The sequence below is a fragment of the Frieseomelitta varia genome, unplaced genomic scaffold (assembly GCF_011392965.1).
Source record: "Frieseomelitta varia isolate USP_RPSP 00005682 unplaced genomic scaffold, Fvar_1.2 scaffold_954, whole genome shotgun sequence".
Classification (NCBI taxonomy): Eukaryota; Metazoa; Arthropoda; class Insecta; order Hymenoptera; family Apidae; genus Frieseomelitta; species Frieseomelitta varia.
The window spans coordinates 76,198-101,236 of NW_025110761.1; the positions used below are offsets into that span (position 1 = coordinate 76,198).

General features: G+C 35.6%; 1 protein-coding gene across 5 annotated transcripts in view; it reads right to left on the reverse strand.

Annotated features, from left to right (window-relative positions):
* LOC122538050 (protein-tyrosine sulfotransferase) overlaps window positions 1–25,039 on the reverse strand; it is a 288,756-nt gene that overhangs the window by 65,118 nt on the left and 198,599 nt on the right. For 4 of the 5 annotated variants that reach the window (XM_043671780.1, XM_043671783.1, XM_043671778.1 and 1 more), the window contains one exon: window positions 8,559–8,669. The gene's annotated coding sequence lies outside the window, so the exon portion shown is untranslated. Of the gene's footprint in view, window positions 1–8,558; window positions 8,670–10,313; window positions 10,378–25,039 lie in introns of those variants that run through there. The other variant, XM_043671781.1, reaches the window with a different exon arrangement.

Genomic DNA, 25,039 nt, shown 5'->3' on the forward strand with positions numbered 1-25,039 from the left:
ACCGCGGCCAGATCGCTCGTCTGACTCATTGCTTACTCTACCTCTGCGGGAACACAGAGATCGGCCGGTGAATTCGTCTCGCGAGAAGATAGGATCTTTGCAAAGATTGTTTGGTCATGGAGACCGGCTTGATTCACAACCCGGCAGTTTTTCCTCCGGAACTTCTATTTTCCTCTTGGCTTATACCGCTCGTCGAGTACCTGGTGAATTTAATTAAGAACTTGGCGACAGCTACGAGCAAAAAGAACCGGCGCTTACACCGAGCTGCTCGCCGCTGGTGATATTGTCCCGTTTTTTTATTTCCGTGACGTCGTCGTCGTCGTCACGCTTCTTTCCTGACTTCTTCGCCTTCGTTTCTCAGTTTCGCGCGTCCCAGCCTTGACGAAAAAATCGAGAGAACCTGCAATTCTCGCGGCTCAAAGGGATTCCTGTCGTCCTCCGTCGGGATCTCGCGGGGGGAATTTCTTCGATCCTTGCCGAGTTTCTTTGATCATCGTCGAATATAATAAGAATGGTGTCGACTGTTTTTTTCTTTTTCTTTTGGTGCGATAGATTTATGGAGACTATTAATCTATCTAGACTATTTATCTCACTTGTAGTTTTTCATTTTTAAGTGATTAAAACTAGCACAGTCTCTAATTATTGACTCAGAATCACTTGAAATTTCAAGGTTTTACATGTTTTCGATGAAATCGAAAGATTTGAAATTTAACTACAAGTTTTGTCAACTATTGAAGATTAATAATTAATGATTTATATATTACTGTATACAGTGTCTTATTATTTATTGCTACGAAGCAGGATTACAGAAATTTTATTTGAAACAACGATAGAAAATAGGAATTTAAAATAACGAAGCTAGCGGATAATGCGTTTTATGTATGTATTTTAATACTCAATAAAATATATTATAAAATTACACCTACAAGTTTATCAAACACTTGCTAGATGTTGAAAATTGAAAGTGATTCAAGTTTAGTGACCAGAGGTTGTAGTTTCTAATATTTGACTATTATGATTATGACAATGGTCATTCCAATAATTCGTTCAGATTGTATTGGATGTAAGAAAAAATTAACGTGGATCTTTAGAAAAAAATCAGTCTGTCCAATATTTTATAGCAACGAAGTTTCATCATAGATGCAACATGTTGGAATACTACTTTCGTAGATTGGAAAGTATATTTTTATGCTATTCTTCATTTTCGATAACAGATAGGACGTGTTCCGGATGTCTCTTATCTTCTAATGATTCATTTTCTACTAATCTTTCGCTGATAGAATTTTCATATGCAATATGAATGCGTTTTGTTACCAAGTACTAAAAGCACGAATTCTCAATTTTTTATTCTCTATTTTTTGCTCTGTATACGCAATAAAATATCGAAACCATTGAAACAATTAAAAATTACACAGTGCATAGAACTACTGATTGAAATTCGTTTCCAGTTGATTGCACGGACTTCCCCCAATCAATTTCGCGAAATTCAGAGAAATTGGAGTATACATAATATTGATCTGATTGATAAAACGTTACAAATAATATCTGCGGATTTTTACGCAAATTGATGTTCTTGCGAAATTAAGAAAGTAAAGTCCAAGTAGTTTATTATCCATCTATTAAACTGTAACTTTGACGATCAATTTTCGCCAAAGTTATATACATTTTATGTATTAAATTTCTCATGAATTATGTATTAAATAGAAATTCCCGGTTTATTTATGAATCGGGTATCGAACGCATTATGCAGTATCAATAGAAACATTTCGTACGAATATTTCGTAGCATATTAAACTCATAAACTTTATAACGGCGTAGCCGGAGCGATAACTCATCGAATTTCTCATCATTTTATCACGTCGCGACACCAAAGCGTCGAGGCCGAAATAAATGATTCGCGGAGTAAGCGAGACAGCGAGAACACCCCGTATTAAACGACGATTAAATCTCCAGTTCGTAAAACTTCACGACCCAATATTAATTTCAAGTGTCTTTCGAAAGCGTTCTTCGGTCGTACGACAATTTTTTTTCCCGCCTCGGTGAATAAACTTTACGATGCCCGATAAAAAAAAGAAGAAGCACAGTATATAAGAGCAATCGACACGGTGGAATGGTAATCGATAGTCGTAAAAGAAGGTTTCGAAAGAAGCGTAAAGCTGATCGGCACTGGCGATACGATGACGTACGATGACAAGATGTGTCGTAGAGAGGAACTCATCTTCCTCGTAACCCTGGACGAGATACCTAGCTGCCTTTCACCTCTTTCTCGAATAAATAATCAATCTCGAGGCTAAATTTTTAATTTTTCACACAATATGAACTGAACATGGCGTATGAAAAATTAACATCAATCACGTTCCTTTTTTTCCTGCTGAAATTTATTTACGTAATTGATATATAATTAACTAAGTTCATTGCATTCAACAATTGTCATTATGACGATCCACGAGTTCAAGGTAAATCTTGTTACAATTCGTATCTCGAGGTGTGTTTAGTGATTCTACGTTTTTATTATTATATTGCTCGTGGATGTTTCCTTTGATGAAAGATACTGGAATGAACAACGAATTTCTAAGAACTTGTTGATTTTGTTAAGTGTTCGTGCGCTGGGTGGAAGAGATAACTCTGAATACCAATGAACGAACAACTCTTCCGATGTTAGTCAAGAAATTGGGAGTCACCAGGTTCCCAAAGACAATTACGTCATCAAGTTCCTCGAGGCAATGTAAATGAAGAGTCTGTAGAAATCGAACAAACTTGGATCTTTCCAAATAGGATTGAATTCAATATCCGTGAAAATTGCACGCATTATAACAGGAAAGGAAATCTATTCGCGACGAATGTGATTAATTCGTGTTCCCCTTTATTTTTTCTTCCTTTCATTCGTTTTTCCATATTTTATACGTATAGATAGTTCCATATTATGTCTATATTTTTTTGCCTACTTTAATATTTTTTTGAACAAAGACTTACGTAGTTACGTTCAGAATTTTATAAAATATATAATGTTACTTTCAATTTTCTAGTAGCTCTGATTAATCGAAAACGAAATTAAATAAATACATTCCTTTCAAAAATATTATCCTGTTCGGATAATCCGATCTTTTAGTTCTAACGACCCTTGATTCTTCTAGTAGGTTTTCTCTACAAAAATAGCGTGAGACCTCGACCGTGTTATAAATCAGGGCACCACACGCAGAAAACAATACAAATATGCATGTCTGAGGTAACACGGCACAAAATAGTTTGTCTACGTCATAGACTGCACGGAATTGGTTTCAAATCAGGCGAGACATCTCATTCAAAGTTACAAAGGAGTTAACGGTGCTCGACCCGTACTCTCGCTAACGATATCATCGCGCATCGTCGTTCGTCGTCTCTGAAACTTACGTCCATAGGTAACGACCCTCTCTCGGTCTCTCGTCCTGGCGATAAAAATCGAGCTACTTAAAAAAAGCGATTTTCCGTCGTGAAGCCGTGGCGTTATCGTCGTCCTCTCCACTTAAGCTGTCGTGTAAAATTAACGGTAGGAAGCAGCCGCTCCGGCAATCTCCTCTGAGTGACAACGACACGAACTTCCAGAATGGAATACGTGTCAAGCGTGTCGGGAAAGATATATCGTGTATATTCAATAACGAGGCAAACGCTTAGCCAACTGTTCTGCAGGAAGGGCTTCGATTTTGAATTATAAGGAAGTCGAAGTCTCCTGCTTCGATCGTGTGGAAGAACAGTACGATTGTTTAACACGGAAACTGCTGTCTGTTTTTTTTTTTTTAGTTTTTAATGTCCTTTTTATTTGACGTTGGAATTATCGGGGATGAAACTTTAATTTAAAGTATGGCGAGTCTCCAGACTTTGATTTATTATAAGAGAGATTTAGTTAAAATTTTGACACACGATATTGTAATTATTAGCTTCGAAATGCCCTTAGCTTTCAATATTCCAGTCTTTGACGATGCTTCTGTTTCAAGTTGTACCCAATTGAATACAAATTCGGATCTAACATCTCTCCAACAGCTGTGTAGCAAACATCTCTCCAACAGCTGTGTAGCAAACATCTTCCAACAGTCGAGTTGTAATAAAACTGTACTTTCCTCCATTAACACCCGAAACTACGGTAATTCAGTTAGAAGTGATCATATCTTATTTCTTAATATTTCCTCCATAAACACCCTGGCTCAGCGAATGCAAATGCCGAGCACGCAACCCCTAATATACCGTCTTAACGACCCGAATATTAAACGAATCTAAACAACCCATTAGCAGAATTCGCAAGAAGAGAAAATGGAGGATCCCAGTGACGATCTTCGAACGTCTTCCTCGTTCTGAGAGGAGCGCGAGGAGATTCGCTCGAGGACCCTTGGCTGTTACTAATCAAGTAATCAAACACGAGGTACAGCTCCATCATTCCTGAATTAACATCTGCGACCCGGTTTGGCCATAGTAAAGTACATACTGTCGAAACTTCTCTCTTCCCCATTGTATCGATTCCATTCCGTGGGTGAAAATAAAGGGTACACGTTTTAATTTATTGGAATTTATTGGAAAAGTATAACTGTACCAATGACGGTGAAAAATTTTTGATAATTTAAACTTGAAGGCATAACTTTGTAAAAAGAGATCACATAACGATCCACTTGATCTTGTTTTAAAGCGTGAAGCTTCTATTTTGACATTCGCGAGTTCATTTTTTTTTTTTACATTACACTTATATCTTACACGTTATTATTTTTTTATTCCAATATATTCAATGAATAAACTATAATGTAGCTCTGTCACCATTGAAGCTTATTGGGATACATGAAGGACACAGAAGCCAATCAATGTAAGTCGCCTTCTCCTTAATTAAAAACAGCTCTTTTATTATCAAAATTTTTGATGGCACAGTTTAATCATTACAATATAATACTTACGACATCAAAGTTCAAAATGTTCCAATGATTTTTCAAGGAAAATAACTTACACTGATTGGCTTATAATTACGGAAAGCTTGAAGATTCGATTCACGCAATGAAAAAATATACAAAATATCTACAGTAGAGTATTTATTACAATACTTACTTTCCTTCGTATTCATAAAAGTATAAAAATAAAAAGTATAAAGCAAAAATCTACTGACCAACAGCCTATGTATCCACGAGTGAATTTAAAAAATATTCTAAACCTAATTTGCCTCCGCAGTAGGCTATACCGCAATAGAAATTATTGTATCTCTTTCGGTAAATTATTGTTTACTTTCGGTAAAAAGTAAAAAAGTAAAAAATCCGCTTCGAAAGAGTTAAGGAACAGCGTTCAGGGGGGGAAAGAAATTTAAGCGACAGGGTCGAGTCGTTAATGAATAATTCAGACGATGATTTGCATTAACTGGTGCAAACGTCCTCGACTTCGTTTCGGTTTCGTCTTGGCTGCGTACTTAATGGCAACGGTTTTTGCGGCTCGTCGACTCGTCGGTGTGTCGCGTGTCGCGCGTTTCAGGGAACTCCCGGAGCTTTATTACCAGCGGTGCCGTAGGCAGCTGTGCGTTTCTGGCCGGAGACCTCAGCTCGTCCGACCAAATGAATAAATAGGTCCGGGAAATGGCCTGTTTTATTGGACTAACGCGGGTAATTCAATTCGAAGAAAATGGAGGCCGCGCGAAAGAGGATGATAGCGTTTCGCAGGAGCTTTGTGCAGAAAGGGAGAATTTATTGCTTTCTGGGACTTATTCTTGGAAATATTCGTTCTTACGCGCGTGATACAAAGAAATATCACTTGCACAAACGAAATGTTATCCTGCGAAATGTTATGTGGAACATGTTGATATTTTATTAGCACTGCAGCGACACTTCACTGTCATGATCATATTGGCGAGGTTTGAAATTGTACAGCGTAAGTGTGCGTACACAGGATGGTCCAATACTTAGATAATTAGAATTAGCAGTTGAATATCTTCATTCGTTCTTGCAGAAATTTTGGCAAAAGTTGTTCAGTATAGAAGTGATGATAATATGGCAGTATTAATTTTTTTGTAACTGGTAGGAAATTTCGGAAATTCCCACGTAACCTCCATTTCTATATAATAGATATATTTTAGTATTAACTTATGCATGTCGAGAAATTATTAGTTTAAGAGATATTTGTAACTTTAATTTTAAAAGAAGACTATCTTTGTCTCTCCTCTTCTCGATAAATCGTTTTTCATTTATTAATTGTGTAGCTAAAATTGTGACGTGATGAGTATATTCCTCAAATAAATACTTGACGATATGATAGTTGTTTCTTTTTTTACTTACTTTACTTCGTCAACTGTTGACGACAAGATACTTGAAATTAAATGAAGCAATAGTGACGAAACTTCATTTAAACTGAAGCGATAATGATAAAACTTTAACGGAACATTTTTAATAAGAGGTCCATTTTTTATAGCCTGCAAAACGATGGAATTAACATCAAAAGACAAGGCTGACTTATTAAAGAACCAGTAAACTTTTAGTTCTACGTTCTGTCGCAAGTGTAATTCACTAGCTTCGAATAACCTTCGGTACTTTCCTGGCCTAAGTAATTAAATATGCATCACACACATCAAACAAATTAATCTCATCGTACGAGGCGCAGTTACGCATCTTTCGCGCGCGAGTTACTTTTGGTTGAAAGCGGCGAACAGCTTGCCTTTGCTTTCAATAGTTCATGAAGTAAGAAAGGTAAACGAACGATGCTCGAGTTTTCCCTTACTTTCGCAAAACTCCATCGTATAGTGCCGCTATAACGTACTGAACTTTGGATAACACCGCTGAAAATTCTCTTAGACTGTCTGAACGTGTTTTAACTCACGCTTAATGGAAGCTGCATCATCGTTGTCACGAGCGAGGGATATTTTATTTGAAGACACGAGGATATTTTATTTATTTCGTACGAAAGAAACGTGATGTGTCGAGACTTTCGTTGGGTTTTTAATTTTGGTGTTATTCGACGGTCAAAGGGAAGTATTTTAACGCGTTGCGAGTTGGATTTATTCTTGCAAAGTGCAACGAATGCTGTCGAACATTGTGGTGTTAAATCGAGTTTCAGAATCGATCTCCTTTGTAAAACGTAAACAATTCTTTTTCGATTTGCTTAATTTTATAACGACAAAGCAGGGAATCAAAGGAAAGATTTTTTTTATTCCTACAATGATAACCAAATTCCTCGAATATATAATTTTAATAAAATTACAACACGTAATTATCGATGATATGAATTTTTTAAAAGGTACTACAGTGGTTTTATAAAATTGGAGTAAAAGACTTAACAGAAGACAAATTATAAAATGCACGGCAAAATTGATGAGTTGTGAAAATAATTTTTTTACATATGGGAAAACTGATTTATTTATGAAATGACATTATTTATCAAATAGCTTAAAAAGCAATCAACGTGGAATACTCTTTCTCTGTCAGAAAGTTAAAACTGAGCTACTCTTAGAATCGTCTCAATAAAGCCATATTGATTAACTCAGTCAAAGAAAAATATGTTGAATTTCTTGTCAATACTAATTAATTAAACTGCGGATTTTTATAATTTTACAATTTGCGTCTTTAAATTTCTTATAAATGCATAAAAATCCGTAGTTTACCAATTTCGAATTTGCGTAAAGAAATTAGGAAAACTGAGGAAATTATTATTATTGGAATTAGGATTATTTTATTTTAAGAATATTTGAATTATTATTATTGATGGGAATTAGGAGAAAATAAAGTTGACCAGTTTTCAAAAGTTTCAATTAATCCAGCATTCGAGAGTTAATGACAGAACTATAATTTAGAAAAGCAACTGTATTTCATCATCCACAAGCTCGATCGGTGATGGATCATCGAACAGAAAAATCGTAAGAGTAAGTTCTTCGTATGGTCGTCGCGAGGAAACTGAGCGGAAAAACAGGAGCTCGACAAACCAGTCTTTGCGAGCGTACAATCGTCGATCGATCTTCGTGCATCGTGCTACGTTTGTCGATTTTACGATACCATACTACACATGTACGAACCCTGTTTCAAGATCGAACAAATAGAGAAAACTGTAGAAAAAATACGAGGTAATCCGTGCTTACCAAAAAATTGCAATTTTCCACGATTTCGTAGAACTTTTGTAAGAATGCACGTTGGATCGAACGTTCGAGAATATTCGACTAAATTAAGAATGCATTCATCTTTTGATATATTTGATATAGTAATATCGAATATTATAATTAATATTAATATTGTGTATGTAATTGTTAATATGTTATCCTCTTTGAATTAAGTATTGGAAGTGCAATGTAAAATTCCGATTCGTGATAAAGTTGATAAAGTTGTCTTCTATTGCATCTTAAAATGCACATCGACTTTCATATCATTGGCACGATTTATATTATTTTAAATGGAACTTGACCTGTACGCTTTTGCTCACTTATCAAAGAATAACTAACTACAACGTAAATTGAATTCTTCTGAAGTAAAGGAAGTAAAAGCACTTTTATTTTAAACATCTTTGTCCACTGATCACCACACATTCTTCCTTTAGATGTGAAAATTAAGGTAATCAGAACTTTTAAAAGGTATACTCACGTAGAAAAAGAAACATCATTAGCACAACATGGAGATGGGAAACTGGCTCTTTTTGCGTTAAATGCAGATTGTAGGAATCCGAATCCCAGGAACTGCGAGACCCAAGAGAATCTGAAAAGGAAAGAAGAAAAAAAAGGAGTGAAAAACAGATACTTTAATATATAAATGGAGTTTTACTACAATAAAGAATAACGAAACGAAGATATATTTAATGCTATTTATTTACAACAATTATAACTATAATTTTATACTTTATATAGTGTCCACTAAAGATTAACGTATCCCTTTGTTTCTTGATTCTGAAAAAATATTGCTTTCTCCTCGACACCTAGTAACTACGTTCTCAAATTAACATAAATGATTGGCCACCATACTTATCTTAAACAAGAGAAAGAAGATTAGCCACCATACTTATCTCAAACAAGAGAAAGAATAAGAGAAAGAATATTGGCCACCATACTTATCTCAAACAAGAGAAAGAACAAGAGAAAGAAGATTGGCCACCATACTTATCTCAAACAAGAGAAATTTTGAAGAGTTCAATTTGTGAAGAGTAGTTCATACCAAGCACTCTATCACTGAAGGGAACGTGAACACGCGCAACACAAGGAAAACTCTGCGATTAAAAATCCAAGGATTACGTTGATTGACAATTAGCTTAAAAGCGAATTTCTCTTATTTTTCATTGGATCGTTCACGCACTCGTTCGCCGCGACGATCTTGCCCGATTTTTCGCCGCTTTCGAGATCCAGTCGCACCTGTTGAGCTTATTAACAAAGTGGCTGCCTGACTGTGACGCACCCTTTAAATTTCGTGTTCGTTGTACCTTTTCGTTTCTGTTTTATCACTCTCTGTCAACGTTGTTCAGAATCAATACGAAGAGCGACTGAAAAATATCGCCTCGTCTCGTCGCCAAATTTTCCGCAAACTGAAACTGATAATTGAACTGCTATTCGTTTTCAAAATTTGTCTTAAGATTTTGACTCGAATAAATATTGAATTAAATCATTGCGTTATCTAATAACATTGATTATTATATTATTATATTATCGCGGATGTAGGTTTTATCTAACGACATGCAGAATTATACGATCATCATAAAAGTACTCACATTGAACTGATATATAAATGGATATATTCCTTCCTTGAACTTAGAAATTGATTGTTAGATCAGCATGAAAATTTGTTTTGCATGGACTATCATTTGGCAAGAGAGACTAAAAACAGATAAAAAAGATCTAAATTCTTATCCGAAAGAGGTGAAGAGATCTTGCGGTGGTGTCAATATGGCGAGATAGAATTAATAAGCAAATATTTGAACCGGTCGTGACGAGAATTTGTGTGCATTTAATTTAACAAAGTCAATAGCTTAACGGTTAGATCAATTTGATTTTCCCTGTTGAATAGAGCGAAACTTCGATTGAGAATGGAACGCCTTTTAAAATGTCGCGCTGATTCAATATTTAAATAGAAGAAAATGCTTCTTTTCCAACTTAGACACAAATTAGTACACAAAGAAACTCATTTTTCGTTAAAAAAAAAAAAAAAAAAAATGAAAAGAAGAAAAATATGGAGAAAATGCTATGAAATATAACTTATAGAATTGCTTCGAATATTGGTATCGTATGAAACCATTTAAGGCATACTTGATAATTGATTCAATTAATCTCCTGAATTTGCGTAATAAAAAAAATTACAAGCACAGTCTTCTCTTTCTTGTGTCGAATCAGCAAGAATGATTTGATCGTCACTTACCGATGAAATTTCCAGATACTGCACTTTGCATTGTTTCTCCATTTGTTACTTTGACAATGTATAAAATTCGAAACTTAATCATTGATCGATGTATATGTATTTTATTTATATCGATTTTGTTGAAACTTTTGTAAGTAAATTATTTTGTACATTCGTTTGTCTCCTTAAAAATATTAGAGATTAGAGAGAAATCTGAACTGAAACGAGCCTGTCGCTTTTTTCCAACAATAAACGCACAATGAAATACAATTATTTTCTCTCGTTTGAGATCTATTCAATGAAATTCCATGAAACAGAAAATAAAAAAAAAAAAAAAAAAAAAAAAAAAAAAAAAAGAAACACCGTCACAATAACTTCAAATAACTTCAAACGAGCGTTGACAGATTAACTCGTGAATAGAGTTTCACTTTTAAATCCACTTCGCGTCCTTGAACACCGCGTATTTAGCGTTCCGTGAACGATTCGGGTTTCGTTCGCGTTTTGTGATTACAGACAAGCATTTCTAACCGCACGATCAAAGTGACAATGGTGCGCAACGTTGCGCAATTCTGGCTGCAGGTGAATCGCGGTATGGAACGGTTTATTGTTCGTATGAATTGCAGGCAAAGGCGAGCGTAAAAGCGAAACGGTGCGAACGGTGAAGGAGGACGACGCGACTATCGAGGCTTGTGCACGCGCGAATTTGTGCCGGGCTTTTGTGTGCCGGCGATTATTGCAAGCAACACCTAAGGCAAGTCGATGCGGGGATTTAATCAGAGAGGTCGGACCCCAGGCTGGATCTCTTTGATGGAAACGCTGGGGGCCTGTATATAACCGGCGCGTAAACTCTCTCCGGCAATCCTGTTTCCAACGGCGATCTACAATCTCAGTTCTCGCCGCCGCCGTCGTCGTCGTCGTCGTCGTCGTCGTTGTCGTTGCGTCGACGTTGACGTTAAACGTCAGTCTCGATCTATATCCTGGGAAATAGCATCGACACGGGACACCGTCAGTTTTAAAAAGGAGAGAGGCGAGACTGGAAAATATAATTTCAACTTGTCGTTCTCTCCGACAAGACCGAGGTGAGAGAGGGGTGATAACCGTGTTAAAAAGTAGAAAATTTCAGCGACGAAGTTGCCGTTAAATTTGTTAACTATCAAGGTGGATGGGGTAGATGAGGCGAGAAACGTCAGGCCGGGAATTGTAAGATTTTTTGGCGCAGAGTTAGTGAAAATAGAAGAATACGTAGTTATAGTTGGTCGCTAGTTGGTCATTTAAAGAAAGATAAAGGTTTCAAACATTTCATAAACGTTAATTTATTTGTTAGGTAAAAGAATATAGATTTTGAAAATATGTTTGTTGTATATTCGCTGGAAGATGTAATTAAATTGGAACAGAAAAATAAAATCTGAGTACCTTAAAATGTGGTCTCGTAGGAAGTTTATTTACATATAGGTATTGAACATACGGTGATTTTATTATAGATTTTCGTAAGACTATATTCTTGATTCATTTATACATTTTTATAACCAACTTCCAACAAATAGATTAATTGAGATTTATAAAATATCCAAAACACTTCTTGTTCTGCTTTTAAATATTTAAGATTTATATGTACGTACGTAGATCTAGAACAATTTAGAGATAGACTACTCGTTCGCAGAATCTTTCATTTATTTTAATTTTATTAATAATCTTTCTATCGCGGAAAATTTAAAACGCAAAATAAAATCAAATTTTAGTAATGTAATATAACGTAGATTTTTAAATGTTGTAATCTATAATTTAATCATTCGAGGATTAAAAACGAGAGACTTGCAAACAAAACTTAATAATTTTTGCTAACTTGATTATGCATCTTTCTTGTCAGAAATTTTTTTATTTCAAATAATGTTTAATTCAACACATTTCTGTTTTTCGTACATTCTATTCCCGGAGATGTAGGGATTCAGTTATACAATTGTTGCGCCAATATATTATGATGTATAACATAATGTTATGATACATGACAAATCAATATACTGCTACATTATTACGTCATTTTGGCACTAAAATAAATAATTAACTCAACTGATACTATTACTATTGATGTCACATAACTATATTATTATTATACGATCAAACGGATGCAACATATACGTCAGTATTATTACCTCAATATTACTAAACACGATGTTATTTTCGAAATATAATAAACAGGAGGGAAAGACAGAAATTGACAAACGGTCACATTTTTAAATATGAAGAGTGACAAAATTACGTGGCTCCGTTTCCGAGGAAAATGTATTTGAACAAATTGATCGAGTACGCGTGCACTTTACTAATAACCGACACTACAGACTTTTTACACAGTGTAGGTAGAACATAGACTTTTTCGGCTGACTGTAATACACGTAATCTATTAGCAAGAAATTTCGTCGAGGAAATTCGCCTGTCCGGTGGAAGACGCGGAACAGCAACGACAACGAAATCGCCGATGCGATTCTTGGGAAGAGATTTAATTGGTCGTTAAGCGGCCGTACGCTCCGACTCGGCTAGGACACTCTCCTCTCGTCCAATTAACGCTAATTACACTTAACTACGATAATAACGATGTACGCGCGGCGGTGATCCTCGTCGGAAAGTCTAGTCGGACAACGTGTACCCTCGTCGCTTCATTCGACGAACAAAAAAGTTAAAAAAGAAAAAAAAAAAAATAGCCTTTAACCGAGCCTCTCTCTGCTGCAGGAGATAGATAGTGGAACGAGAAAAAGAAAAAAATAAAAAAAAAAAAAAACGTTCTGACGCAAGCTGGCCAAAACTCGTTACACGCGTTAACTTTCGAAAACGAAATTTTCACCGCGGGAATTCCACGCGTCTGATTCTTTCTTCTCAATCCGCGCGCTTTGAAGATGAAGAGTAGGTGTGATTGTCACAGGATTTGGAGTCGGTGGTTGAAGAATTTGGACCAGTTGAAATTTTCAACGTTTCTCTGGTTTCTGGTTAAGTTAAGAAGTGAATGTGAGATAATTTTGCGATAATTTTATTGAAATCGTTGTAGATATTGATTTGAGATGCAAAAATCCTTTTACAGAAAAGATTCATCTCGTCGAAATGATAGCAACCGCATGAAATTTGCATTTTATCTTAATAGAGTCGAATCAGTTTGCTTTACTCTGCATCGGAGCGTTGCTCATGTTTTCGGAACGGCTGCAAGTCTCGCGACGACGGGCTTTTGCTTTTAATTCATCCAGTTTCCAGTTTAATCCCGGGACACGCAGACGCCTTTACAAGCACGCTGCATAATGCACGCGCATATTTCGTGCGTCGACCAGACGATGCCTTCTGTCGTTTGAAACGTCGGCCAACGTCCCGCCCAGTGAAACGCATCGGACCGTGGTTAAAAAGTTATTAGAAAATTGAACGAAACAGCGGAACAGCGTTCACTGTACCACCGATCGTGATGAATTTATCGAACAAACGTTCGCCGTATAAATTGCGCGTGCCGTGCGGTCGGATATTCGTTCGAATATTGTAAATAATTGCTCGTCCTGGTTGTCGGTGAATCGTCGGTGTGGATTGTTCCGATTACCGATTGGAAATTCGAAAATCGGTTTACACTTTGCTTGGTTTAATCCTCGCCTGTGTCCGAAAAGTGTTCACTCACATAGAAACAATGTATACAGGATGGATCACTTAACGCGATCGCTTCAATTATTTTCGTTGTCGGTGGACCGATCAAAAAATTTTTTTTCTTTTTCGTCACGGATGATACACGAAGGATTTGATTTTTCCTGTGTTTTTTTTTTTTTCGTTTTTGAGTTTTCATTTTGTCTCTCGTTTTTTCAACGTTAATCTATCTTTTGGCGTCAAATGGATACGGTGGTAAAAAATTGATAACCTACAGTGAAAAGATGAATGGTTAAATTTGCGCTGCTCTTTTATTTATAGAAATAGACTACGTTTCTGTGTACGTTCAATTATGTATAATATACTCTCAAGTATAGATGTCCAATTTTATATCGCGATCTTACACATTTTATATGTATTATGTCAAAGATTGTGATTATTTCATGATCATCTTTAACCAGCTATAATTCTTTTTTTGCTCGTCAGCAGGGCGAATTCCATGAATTCGAAGGCAGATATTTTTTTATTTGATAGAATTTATCTATAACATGGATAATTTTGTCTAAAATTTATCTATAATATAATGTATCTAATACATTAATAACATTTTTCAATGCTGTCACATATCATGACAATTTGTAGCATTTTCAAAATTTTAAAAACAGTATCTTCTCTATTCGCGACACGATGTAAAAAAATTAAAAAAAAAAAAAAAAAGAAAAGAATGGTGCACTGTGAAAATAAAGGTTTCACGCTTGAAAATGATTCCTGGTTGATTGTTATACGATCTTTTTTTTTCACAAAGTTATAACGGTTTAAATGTCGACAATTTTTATGATTTTCGAGTGTACGATTTCAAGTGTACGCTCACTGTGTACGTTTGCCGATAATTGTTGACTGCCCATGTCACGCATACGTGATGCCAACGGATAACAACCGACACAAAAGTTACTTTGTCCCGTGGATCCCGTGGACCTTCCATTTTGTTACAAATGCACGAGTGCGAACGGTTTAACCCTCTGTGTCTGGTATCAACTGTGACAGTTTTGTGTCATTAGATAACTCTTGGCGTATTGCAAATACAGGCGAAAAAGGGAGATAAATTTTAATCGAAGCCCTAGTTTGCGAATATTTTAACATTAAAATATCGAGATAATTGAAAAATACAGATTCACATAATGGAGTCTCCGCTATTTAAAGTGTATTTCTTTCATACGTAGTAAACTATTTTTGAAAATAGATTCTGTTAATGTATCGTTTGTTTTCGCAAAGATATTGCGAAATAGTACGTACATTTTGTTCCACTGAAGGCGATGCTTTCAAATACCATCAGGATAAAAAGGTTTAAACAGAAAATGAACGGATGTTAAGATGGGTATTTGGCGTGAGGGCACAACATGTCCTTCTAACTGAATCGAGAATTTGAAATTGGTCCACGCGTAATGGTTTAATTAACCAGTGAATATCAACAATCATGCAAATACGACCAAATATCATTTCGCCGTGGCGTTTGCCGTAGCGCATTATTGTTCCAAGTAAACAATGTTTTAACGCAGAATGTTTGTCCGCCGGAGGTACACGAGATCGATAGAATGCTAACTAATTAACGAAGCTTGACTCGCGGTCCCGCGATTTTGGACAAAGCCGCGACAATTAGAACAGACTGTGTGTTCGTGAACAATATCCTGTCATCGCTTACGGATGAATAAATACTGGATTATCACTGTTTTCGCTTTGTGACACCTGCGCCGATAGATATCCTTCTGATAAAAATACTTTCTTACCGAAGTATGCGTGCTGTTCATATTTATTTTTTTTTTTATCACTAAATGTTGGTTACAACTGGATTAAATCATCGAGGAAATTGCAAAATCATTTCCTGTATTTTAGGGGAAAATAATGAATGGATAATTCTTACAGGGGTCGTTTCTACCCCCTTTTACGAGCTTATCGAACGAATAGAAGGTACACGTTCGCAAACCACGGAAAGTGAACGAAAACGTATTTCGCGTTGAACGAGCGAGACAATTCGAATTCGCGGAAATATCCGGCGCGGAGAGACGAGGAGAGCTCAGAACCAATTTAATACCGTCGGAAAATTAAACCAGAGAAATTTCATGCGCGAAACACGAGGCGAAACGTTTATTTGTTAATTTCAATTGGCGCGTGTGATTTCCAGAGAAAACTAATATCGCGGAGGATTAACGGTCCGTTGGATTGATCGTTGAAGGGGTGAGGGTGGGTGGGTGACTCGGTGTCCAGCAGGGACAGAGACCGGCGGTTCTGGGATACATCTAACGGATCGTGGTAGCTTCATCAAAGTCGAAAACGGCCGGTCGGCGTGTGTTTCCTTGCCAGCGCTGCAGAGTGCACATGACAAGTGTTAATATCTGGCGAAGAGGTTGAAATTTTCAACGAAGGCCCGGCATAAATCCTGCGTTCGCGTGTTCGAGACGGTCTATTGTTTTTGCCGGTTCCGATTGTACGCCGGTGAAACCTCGCGTGCAGACACTGCGCGCCGTCGCCTCTCATCGACGAATTTTTGGCTGAACAATTGTCCGGCCTCCACCCGTTCGTTCACGAAACGCGATTCGAAATTGAAATAACGAACAGCGGCGTCGATTTTTCACGGTGAAAACCTGTACTCCTCTGCGGTGGGTAAACTGGACTGAGTAATTGTCTAGATTGAGTTTGTCCTTTGTGACAGAAATGGACGAAACGCACACTCAAGAAATTCTTTGTATTTTAAATTGTTCTAACTTTATGGAAAAAAAAGTGTAAGTTTTAATAGGAGATTTTTCTCCCCCTTTCGAAATTACAATTAACAATTTAAAGTACCAATAAAAAAGTTTTCCATACAGTATATCAGCAATTTTGTGAATTTCAACTGACAAAATTTGATATTGGATGTACTCGAACGATGTTTCCTGCAATGACATATTTTTGTCCTTCCATCGTCATTTTTCTCGTAAAATTTTTTCCCACCCCCTCTTCCCCTAATGTTCCGGGTTTTCGCGCAAAGGAGAAGGATCGTAAAATTTCGCGAAGGAAACCGGCGCGAGCTTCTCGGTTTCGAGGGCCCCATTCAATATCCCGGCCATTTATAATTCCGCGTGCGGAAAATTCAGTGTCCGGATTGGGGGTGGTAAAAATTTCATAGGGCTCGCCGGCTCTCGAGAGCGATAGCGGCGAGCTCGAGTTTAATTTTTCTTCCGGCGGAGGACGATAAAAAGAGAAGGAAAAGGATTCGGGGCTCGGTGTCCTTCCACGCTTCTAATATCCTTTCAACATTCGTCCTGGGAATGGTAAAAACTCGCGTAACTGGGAGAAATAGGGCGGAACGAACAGTTTCTGCCGGCTTTCCATCTTCCTCAGAGCTTTTTCTCAGTCCACCCCTCGTCTGGACGCGGGATAATTAATCAACGACAGGACGTTCGGGGCTCGGTTACGTTTCATCTTCGATCGGACGAATAATCGCGACGATTACAAACCGAGGGTCACGATCTCCTTTGTTTTTCACGTCGCAGAAAAAAAAAACACAAGGAAATAAAATTCTCTTTCACGGGCGAATATTCCGCGCGATCACAGGCTGCCTCCTCGCGCAAGAACCACTCGACTTCGACAACGGATATTGAGATCGCGCGGGTTTATGAAAGTTCTAAAATTAAACGCGCAGAGCAACTGTTCTGATTTCTCGGTAAGCAATTCGGACGTCTAATTTTGGAGTTTCAGTCTCATCTGATCTTAATTATTCTACGATCGTTAATGAATGTTAGGTCATAGACAGATTTTTATTTGACTATTACCTAACTTGGCAATTTAAAGGTCTCGGAAATCAATCAGTGTAAGCCACCTTTCAAGTGTCCTTTAGTTACTATAATATAATTATTACTGTTCCATGGACTAAAGATTTTAATAAGAAAAAAAATATATATCTATATTATACATTTAATTTTTAATTTTAATAATGGGAAATGATTTATAATGATTGGCCTCTCATGATGGACACAATTTATTCGATAAAATTCGAAGGTATTTGTTTCTTATGACTACGACTTGTTTATTATAATTTAATTTTATAATAAATCATTTTAATAAATTTATTTGTACATATTTACTTTTTATGTCTCACTGCATAGTATCTTCCAAAAAATTGTTTGCAAAGCTTTGACGATAGAATAATCTTCCTCCTTTCGTCGATAATTTCTTTAAAAATATTTATTTATTTTTCAATTATGTTTTTGAGCTTACCCTTCACGCTTGATGTTGCGTATAACGAACATTATACAGTAAAGTTGCTCATATTCGAACTAATGGTGAGGAAACAATGCACGGTTAATGGAGATTCTGAATAATAGAGCAACCAATTTTCTAATGCTAAATTGCATGTGTCCAGAAATGAAGATTGAGAAAATTGCCAGTTTATTTCAATATCTAAGAGTGCTATATATTTTTTGGCTGCTGAATTATATAATTCTTTATAGACAGAATAACATAAGTAATTCTGTCAAGTACATCATACTTTTTTGCGCTATAAATCATATTTCCTAAATATCTCAAATTTCATCTTTTTTTTTTCTTTCAGTTTATGGAAAAATTATATTTGCGACGTCTTCGTCATTTATATATAAATGAAATATTAATTTCTGATATGTTTTGTCGGTATTGTTTTTTTGTAAGTAAAATCTTGTATCTCGTATTTCAGAAAGATTTGATTATTATGGGAAACAAAAATATACAAAAATATATATGAAATAAACAGAAGGAAAGACATGTATTGCTAGTGAATATTGTGTTCGAAGAGTAGAGCGTTTAGATGATAAAGGTTTTGATATAGAAAGCTCTTTAACTTATTATTCATAGATTATGGATTTTTATGCAAATTCATATTTTCAAAACACATACATATTTTACAACACATATAAATTTATACACGTTGATTTACTTATGCATTCTCCAGATTGTTTTTTATTCATTACTAATAACAATCTTCATTTTTTTACGACATTTAACAAATCTAAACTCTACTTAATCATTGTTTAAATATTGACATAAATCTTTCGTAGTGTTGGGTAGATATTACGTAACTGGACTGTAATTTACTTTAACCTTTCGTATTACTTAGGGTGACTTAACTACTTAACTCTATCAATTTATAAAGAAATTATCACAAGGAATTTTTTATACGAAAAAATATTTGAAGCAAAAGTTATTACACGGATATTAATTATCACATTGACACAGTTCCTTTAACTTCATATAATTTTTCTTCAAAACATTTTGTTCACGTGAGAAATGAATTTCAGATACTAAAGTTAAACATTCTTTTCCGAAAAAATGACACTTGATACAAATTCACGAACATTTATGTAGTAAAATAATAAAATAAAAAAATTTCTTTTCGATACAATTTCCCTGAAATTCAGCGATCCCTTAAGGGGTTGAAATAGAATTCGAAGAGTCCGAATAAATGTTTTCTCTTTCTTTTTGCAAACGTTTAACGTTACATTCGAAATTTTCCACAATAAAGGCCATTTAAAAGCTCGAACGGCAGCGATACGAAGTTTTCTACTGTTTCGGAAATCACGTTTTGGATCTGTAGTATTTTTCCGACGGTTTTCTCTCGTCCGTCTTTTGTGCCCGAGATCCCTTTGATGTGTTCCACACTGGAAATACACGTTACGCGAGAGCAATTCCGGAACAATTCCAGACGAGTATCGATAACGCTCGGAGAATGGAAGAACATAAAGACACGCGTACCTACGTACGTAAATAGCATGTAGCTTTTTCTACCCTGTCTGTGCATACGTTCCCCAGTTTCTACCAAGAAATTTCAAGATACTAGGAAGAAATTTACCGCGCGTTTGCTGCTGCTCTCGTTTCTTGCTCGTCAATTTCTCGCGCAACGTTTATCAACTATGTGAAGCGCAAATGAAACTTTCGAAGAATCTCTTCTCATTTGGTAATGTCAAGCTTTGATAATTGAAGGATGTTGCACAAGGAGTTAATATTTCAGAGACTAAGATCTTCGTCTTATCGTGTCTGAAATTTGGTTAAAAGAGATCTGCAATTACTTTATTAAATTTTGGAATTATTGGGATTATTTTTTCGTAATAAAAGATAGGTGAGGTTGAATTTACGAAGTCTCGTAATTTACGCTCGAGATCGTCCAGTTGTCTTTCATAACTGTTAGGACTTTTCAGTAAATTACACACTACCTGTTTGACTTTCATTGAGAAATTTCACGAATTAATTTTCAGAAGCTCATATCATAAAAGAAGACACATTTACTGTGTTTTCGTCATCGCTTAGAAATAATTAAGCACATTCTAAAAATAAAACAAAACGCTTAAGGGGTTAATCGTTTCAACTTCTAACAAAATTCAATACGAGAAATATCCATCGAATGAGGAACTTTACACTCCATCGAGGACGCACGTCACGTGCCGACGATTCTGAAGGAACCTCGGAGAACATATACACACTTCTGTATCGCGGGATAAGAGCATGAATCACGAAGAATCGCGCTTATACTCTCCCCCCCCCCCCCTCCCTCCACTCCCTATCGTATTTATGTAGGCACGAATTTGATACGGATCTGGAGCATGCAGCTCGATCCGTCCGCGAACACGCGCAACTCTTCGAGAAGAATCCGAGAGACTGCGCCGTGGAATCCGTGAAAGGGAGATTTCCTTGATTCGCGGAGACCTCGTCTCCAATTCGCCGCGGTCGAGATATTTTTCACGCGTTGGAATACATCTGGAGAATATATATCTATTCGTCTCTCAGCGATGGATAGCAATGATCGTCGAGCAACTCAAATGGAAAACCGATCTCTCGTCGGTTAATACACCGTGTTTCACCATCGATCCGTAGATCGTGATAAAGCCGAGCGGCATAATTATGCTTCGTCGCTGAAGCGAGAATTCAACTAGGTGAACATTCGAATGTATTATCGCTCCGGGCTCGCTTCCCGCTTTTCTTTATCTACATTCATCTTTTCTGTGATGAAATCGAGTTACAAACAGGGGCTATCTCGGATCGTTGATGCTCCCGTGCATGAGCTGCACGTGTATCGTGTATTTTTAAATATTCCTAGCATCCGTTCTTTAAGGGTCAAGTGACACAGTGGATTTCTGTTCTGTATCATTTCCAAGCGCTATTTAAAATTTTTAAATCACTAATACATTTCTGTGAAATTAGCAGTCTTTAATTTTTGCTGGTTATTTCGAAACGTTGATCCATACCTCTTTTGTGGCCAAACATTTGATCCATTTTGAACTTATCTCGTTTCTGTTTCAATAAATGAGAGGTCATTTTATAACTGTTAATTTTACTACTTTCAATGAATATAAATCGGGTTTTAAGAAATACTCTACATAATTCAAAAAAATAATTTAAGAATATATTTAGTTAGTTAAAAATTATTTTCAAGGATGTACAAATCATTTATATTTAAGACCATGTATTAGTGGTTCTAGAATTTTAATGAACCCATCGTAAGTGCGTAAAATATTATACAATAAAGAGACTTTAGATTTCAAATTTACTAATTCTAGAGACACGAAAATAATTAAACTTACGATGCATAATCCATTAATTTTTTTTATGGACAATGTTTCTGACATACTAAGCATCTAAAATTATTTCCACAGAAATAATTTCCTTAATATTTCCTCGTATCATTGAATAATAAAGGAAACGTTGCTTTCTAATATAATTATTAAGTATACGTTTTCTGTATTCGCGTGTCATGAATTATTGGTTACCAATCAGATTCTATTTAATTGGTCGGTTTGGTCAAATATTTTCAATTATACATTTTGCACAACTGCATTTCAGTTAACGTCTGCCGACTGGATGCATAATACTTATTTCGGTTTGAAATATCTGATTACTCGAGCTCTCGTTGGCTAAATCTATTTATTTTAGTTACTGTCCGACTACCTCGGCTCATACTGCCTGAATCTACTTATTTCAGTAAACGTTTAACTAGTTGAATTGTCGCCGAGTAATTTTATTTAGGTGGACACGAACTTTAATTATCTAGAAGATAAATAATATCCAGCGAGGGAAATTATTTTTACTTTTATTTTATATGAAACTAGAATCGTATCAACTGGTTATCCCTCTAGAGAGTTCGTACAATAGATACTCCTGGACGCGATATTATATTTAGAAACATCTGAATTGCCTTAACAACGTGGAATCATATATATTTTTAATTTTTTTTGACAATTAAGCGTTAAATTGAAGTCGAATAAAGAAAGATTGAAATGTTCAAGCAAAGTTGGAACAAAATTACAACTACTCGACGAAGAAATCGAATTACAGAAAGGATAATCAATTTTCCAGAGATAAGCCTCTTCAAGAAGCTTTTCGTTCAATCGATAAATAAGCGTTGATTGAAGCTAGAGAAAAAGAAGAGTTGAAGAGAACGTTTGTGAAAGTTACAACGAATTAAAATTACTTTCGTCGTTCTGAATCTTTTATTTTCTCCTTGTCGATGAAGAAATGGGAAAGACAATCAATTTTTCCGAGATCAGCTCTTCGAAGTTGTTGCTTTATTGAAAAATAAGCGTTCGATGAAGTCTGTAAAAGAAGAACTGAGAGGATGTCCGCGGAAGTTACAACAAATTGCAATTACTTCTATCGCGCTGAATTTTCTATTTTTTTTCTTTTTTTCTTTTCTTTATTCGCTGGAAACATCGAAGTACGGGAAACGCAACCAACTCTTCAGAAATTAACTTCTTTGAGATGTTAGTCCACTGATAAATGAGCGTTGATTGAAGTTGCGAAGAAGGATAATTGAAGAAACGTTCGCGTTAACTACACGTGACAAGTTTCTATCGATGTGAATTTTCAGCTTCTTCTTATTCGGTGATGAAATCAAATTACAGAAAAAAGTATACAATTTTTCACAAGTGTCACTTCTTTGACGAATGAATAACGACTGTCAAAATTGTAGAAAATGTGTCGATGCTTGTCGTTTTTCTCTGCTCGACGATGAAACCGAGTGACAGAGAAGAGAATCGATTTTTCACAGATTAAATTTTCCCCAAAAAATTGTTACTTTTAGTTTACAAATAACTATAATAAATATATTACGCGGACTTTCATCCGTTTTTAAATATTTACGAACGTTATATTAACGTTATAACGTTAAAAAAAAGTGGAACTTTTAAAATACTTTGCACAGAGTAAATAAATTTTTCAATATTAATCTCCTATAAATGTATAAAAATCCGCAATATAGAATGGCAAACGAAGCAATTTTTCGTCGTCGTTGGTACAGTTAGTATACTCTTCACTGTACGAAACGAAATTCTCAAGTTTCGATGATCGAAAATTTTTTCTTGCCGGTTTTTGTTCGACGACGAGATCAAGAAACGAGGGAGGACGATGAATTGTGTCGAGGCTCGGTTTTTCTTCGCGATGCCATCTTTTTTTGACAAACGACAGTCGTAAAATGTTGAAATCGTAGAAAGAGACATTGAAAAGATGTTTATGGAAGTCAGGAGACCAGGAGCGAAACAGTTAAGCGTCTGTTACGACGAGTTATTCATTCGTCCAGCGCAGAAACTGTATTTACATATTCACTGTATATTTCATCGCGGATGATTTAATAAAATCTCTGTTGGTAGCCGAGTTTTCTTGCTTCTTCGCGTCCCTGCAGGCTATCGTTATTATTCTTCGGCTTTTGACAATGCGAAAACATTAAAACATTGCTGCGGTTTTCGCGCAACTTTAATCACTCCCCCGACACCTTCTTTTCACCTTCTTCGTGAATATCTTGATTATTAATGTAAAGGGAATGGTAGAAACAAGTATTTTATAATTTTGTACATATTGATCTTATATCTGAAGAGAAATATTAATTAATCGTCGTATTAAAATAAACTTAATGCAAACAAGATTTAATGGTAAATTTACAAAGGGATAAATTTTTAATCGTTTAATGTTACGTAGAAATTAATCGAATGATAATATTTCGATCAATTTTGGCTATTTAGCTACCGTTTTTTTAGTAAAAGATTTTATTTTATCACTGAAATCAATCGCGAGAGGTCGAGAAAATAATTATACAGTTATTGTTTTTCTTTTTAAAAAATTATAACAGGCAGGTTTTTTTTCTTTAGTATTTGAGAAGTAATATATTGTAATTTGGCGTAAAGTAGAAATTTATCTAATATTTTTATTAACGACGAAAAATTTGTAATAAGACCTTTATTATGCAAAGCTTGAAGTGTACTCGTCTTTTTTTCACAGAACTACCTCTACGTGATGGTACAGGTTACAGGTGTACGGTTTGAGTTAAAGAAGAAACGAAAGATTTTTACTCCCTATGTAACATTTATTCAAGGAGTATGCAGGATTTTTGCAAAATATTAAAACGTTCTTTTCATACGTACATTTTTATGAAGAATTTTATCACGAAAACTGAGATTACTTTTTATTCGAGAACGCACTCTCCACAAAAGACAATATTTTTTAAAAATCCTCTACATGCTTCCCGACCACATATTACATAGGAACTAAAAATCTTTGGCTTTTTCTCTAGTTCATACTGTGTCCATAATCTACACTACCGCGAGGAGGATTGCTCAAAATGGTTCTGCATGAAAATACTTCTAGCTCAACCAAAAAAAAAAAAAAAAAAAAAAAAAAAAGAAAGACACGTGCAAGATTTGTATAATAAAAGTTTCGTCCTAAATTTTTCTTCAATTTCGTTCTTTTGTTGGGAAAAAATGTGAAAGATTATTATGAACTTTACAACACTTGAAATGGTCTTCCTTTTTATATCGAGTCCAATTACTCAACTTCTTTCTTCCAATACAACAAATTTTCTTTATTTCTTATAAGGGTTCGAATTTAACTCTGGAATTGTTTTCTCTATGTTGCAACAGTTTGGAGTTTCAATCCTATCGAGCAGGCCCGAACCGCACAGAATCACATATCGAAGTCTCCGAATACTTCTCTAACGCAATAGTAGGAAATAATTCATATTCCACGAACGAAAAACCGAACGTTGACTTGATTTTCAGCCAATTTCCTTTCTCTTTTAGCGGCCGGACAAAAAAAAAAAAAAAAAAAAAAAAAAAAAGAAAGACACGTGCAAGATTTGTATAATAAAAGTTTCG